This window comes from Arvicanthis niloticus, chromosome 2, assembly GCF_011762505.2.
Source record: "Arvicanthis niloticus isolate mArvNil1 chromosome 2, mArvNil1.pat.X, whole genome shotgun sequence".
In the NCBI taxonomy this organism is placed as follows: Eukaryota; Metazoa; Chordata; class Mammalia; order Rodentia; family Muridae; genus Arvicanthis; species Arvicanthis niloticus.
Window position 1 is genome coordinate 126,226,591 of NC_047659.1, and position 3,926 is coordinate 126,230,516.

Consider the following 3,926-nt stretch of genomic DNA (forward strand, 5'->3'; position numbering starts at 1 on the left):
CTAAGATAAGAAAGCCTTAAGAGAATTCAGAAAGGGGAGAAGTTAGTCTCATACCTTCTAAGCTAGGGCTTACCCAGCTCAGCTTCAGAGAAAACCAGAAGCAGCCTGGTTACAAAGTAAGTTTCAGGACAGCCAAGGCTACATAAAGAAACTGTCTCAAAAACAAACACCTACAAAATTGCAATGGTGGCACTGGCATGAAAACAGACATATTGACCAATAAAGTAGAGAACTCTAAAATAACCCTTACATGCATGCAATGAACATAGTCTTACATGCATGCAATGAACATAGTCTTACATGCATGAACATGGTTAGATTATTCTCAAGAAGGGCCCAAGGCCAATGTGGAAAAAGACATTTTGGTAGGGGACTAGGATCTTGATAGTTGTTTTAACAGATGGTGCTAGAAAACTGAAAATCTACATGCAAAAGAATGAAATTAGAGATTTCATACATACACAGAAATGAACTCTGGATTATTTAACAGTAGCTCAGTGTTAGAGGGCTTGCATAGCCAGGGCTAAGCCCTGGGTTTCATTAATACCAGGTGGGGGGAAGGGAGGGAGGAAGAGAGGAAGAAGAGGAGAGAGCGAGCACAAGCATGCAAATGTCATCTGCAGTTCCTGCATTAGCGAGGCTGAGGTGTAGGGACTTCGAAGGCCAGTCTGAAACTCTGGGGGGCTGGGGTGGGGGCAGAAGAAATCTTGATGAAACTGATGGTTTTGGCAATACTTTCTTGGATTTTACACCAAAGATACCGTAGCAGAAGAAAAGCTGGAAAAGTTAGACTTCAGCAACTTTGAAATCATCTGTGCTCCCAGCTGCTTGGGAAACTGAAGCAGGAGGATGGGTTACTTGAGCCTACACGTTTAGGACTAAACTGGGCAACACAGGGAGATACCCTTTTCTGTTTTAAAATATAATGAGTAAGCTGTCTGGCCTGTACGGTAGCACAGGCCTGTGACCCCAGAACCTAGGAAGCAAGAGCAGAGGGATCAAGCAAGTCCCAGGTTAGCTTGGGCTAAGAATGAAAATCATATATGGGTATTAATATCTACAATGAAAAACTAGACTACAAATAAACTAAGTGACGGGCAAAGCTCTTGAATAGACATCGCTCCACAGACAGGATCAGTGTGCACATGGAAAAACTCTCAGCATTCCTGACCATTAGGAAGATGTCCGTCAAAACTACAGCGAACAGTTCTAGAAAGAGTGCCAGGCCAACCAGGGATCATAGGGAGAGTGGTCCTGTCTCAAGAAAGGTCCTGGAAGCCAGGCATGCAATATTACACCTTCTATCCCAAGAATGGGGAATAGGAGGCAGGCAGATCTCTGTATTTGAGACCAGCCTGATCTAAGCATCAAGTTCCAGGCCAGCTGGAGCTATACAGTGAGATCCTGTCTCAAATTTTAAATAAGAGGGGTGGGGCAGGAGTGGAAAATGCCCACTAGGAAAATCAGGAAAACCTTGCTAGTAGACTGTTGGACACCTGAAGTGAAGACCCAACTACAGTGACTGTTGATAGACACAGAAGTGAGGTCTGGCTTTTTGTTGTTGTGTTTTGTTTTTGAAACAGGTTCTCTTTTCTTTACATAACGCTGGCTGTCTTGAACATATTATGTAGACTAAGCTGGCCTCAAAATCACAGAGATCCACCTGCCTCTGTCTCTCAAGTACTGGGATTAAAGGCTGTCTCACCTGAAAAACAACTGAATGTCACTCTGCAGCTCAGGCTAGTCTTGATTTCTTGATCCTCTTGACTCCAACTTCCAAATGCTGGATTATTCCAAATATGATTAGTCAATTCTGTATACCCCAAATGAGCACATCTGAACATGTGTGCACACACTCAATCAAAAATATACACATAAAATAAACGTGGGGGATATGAGACAGGGTCTCACCATGTAGTCCTGGCTTAGAACTCACTGTGTAGATCAGGCTGGCCTTAAAACTCACAGATAGTCACCTACTTCTTCAGTTTGAGTGCTAGAATTAAAAGTGTGGACCACCACACTTGGCAAAATAAACCTTCAAGATTACACACAAGCTGGCATGGTGAGGCATGCTTTTAATCTCAGTAACCTAAGGAAGCAGACATAGCTGAAACTTTGTGAGTTTCAGACTAGCCTGGTCTACATAGCAAATTCCAGGCCTGCCAAGATTCTATTTAAAACACACACACACACACACACACACACACACACACACACACACACACACACACACACACACACACACACAGAGCTGGAGAGATGGCACTGTGCTTAAGATTAAGAATTCTGGTTTAAGAATTCAATTCCAGCTGGGCGGTGGTGGCACATGCCTTTAATCCCAGTACTTGGGAGGCAGAGGCAGGCAGATTTCTGAGTTCGAGGCTAGCCTGGTCTACAGAGTGAGTTCCAGGACAGCCAGAGCTACACAGAGAAACAGAGAAACCCTGTCTTCAAAAACCAAAAACCAAAAAAAAAAAAAAAAAAAAAAAAAAAAGAGTTCAAGTCCAAGGACCTGAATGACTGTTCACAACTGTCTGTAACCCATTTCTAGGAGATATGTCGCCCTCTTCTGGGCAGCAGGCACACAAAGTGGTGCACAGACACAATGCAGGCAAAACACCCATACCATGGAATGAAATAATTATTTTTTTAAAAAAAGAATATGGATTTAGAGGCAAATAGACCCAGGTGATAACCCAGGGAATCCAGGCAAATTACTTTGCCTCTATAAACTCACTGCATAAAAGTAATGTTCAAGGTTGGACAGGTGGCTCAGAGATTAAGAACACTCGCTGCTTTTCCAGAAGTCCTGAGTTCAATTTCCAGCAACCACATGGTGGCTCATAACTATCTATAATGTGATCTGGCGCCCTCTTCTGGCCTGCAGGCAAACATGCAGGCAGAGCACTGTATACATAGTAAATAAATCTTTTTTTGTTTTGTTTTTGTTTGTTAAAGTGATGTCCCTTAGCATAGCACATCCTGTGTGGCACCATCTGGAGGATGGGATTGTTTTTGCTCTTTGTTTGTTTGAGGCGGCATGTCTCACTTTGTATGCGAGACCAGCCTTGCTATGTAACCCAGGTTAGCCATAGCACAGGATCTTGGAATGTAGCCAAGCCAGTCTAAACTTCCTCCCTGGGCTGGAATTGCAGAAGGTCATAGTATGCACTAGAATGTGTCTTTGTACAAGTTCGCAGGGCTGCAGCTCCTTCTGTCCGTCCAAAACATATTCTGTGAAGTGCCAACACACAGTGAGGACTGATTAGATATCCTGACACCTACGACTTTTCTATTTCCCCTAGCGGAGTTTTCCACTGGTTTGAACTTGCCTTATCCTTAGAAAAGAATTCTCTTGGGATCCATTTGTCAGAAGAGAAAGCTAAGCGAGGAGATTTTTTTCTTGTTGAGACAGGTTGACGTGGCCGGGGACTCACCATCCTCCAGCAGGTAGATAGTTTTGCACCATCGCCAGGCGAAGGAACTTTATTTATTTATTTATTTCCATAGTCATGACGGTGGGTGAATTAACTTCGTGAACAAAGTCTGGAATAACGTGTAGGTTTAGGAGAGAATGCTCAGAAGGTAACTCCAGCGGGGCAGCCTGGGCTTCCGGGAACCAAGGGACCGGCTCAGTAGACGGAGGAGGCAAGGCTACTTCTACTTGTCGCTCCAGGGGACGAGCCGCGGCTCAGCCAGCAAGGAAACGTCAAATCTCGGCTTTCCTCAGAGGGGCTGTGCCTCAGTCTCCACAGCGCCTCCTCGCGCACCGGTCGCCTCCGGGCCTCACTTGTCCCTTCTCGCTCACCATACCTAGAGCCTGCCGGAAACTCTCGTCACTTCCGCCCAACGGAGGACGCTCGCGTTGAGGCGTCACTGGGTTTCGGAGCCGACCGCTGCGTGGCTGCCGATTGGCTGCGTGC

General features: G+C 45.3%; 1 long non-coding RNA gene across 1 annotated transcript in view; it reads right to left on the reverse strand.

Moving 5' to 3' along the window:
- Nucleotides 1-3,836, reverse strand: part of LOC143441483 (uncharacterized) — a 9,875-nt gene extending 6,039 nt beyond the window's left edge. The window contains exon 1 of the long non-coding RNA XR_013108944.1: nucleotides 1,706-3,836. This is a non-coding gene — a long non-coding RNA (uncharacterized LOC143441483). The remainder of the gene's footprint in view (nucleotides 1-1,705) is intronic.
- Between the last annotated feature and the right edge of the window lie 90 nt (nucleotides 3,837-3,926).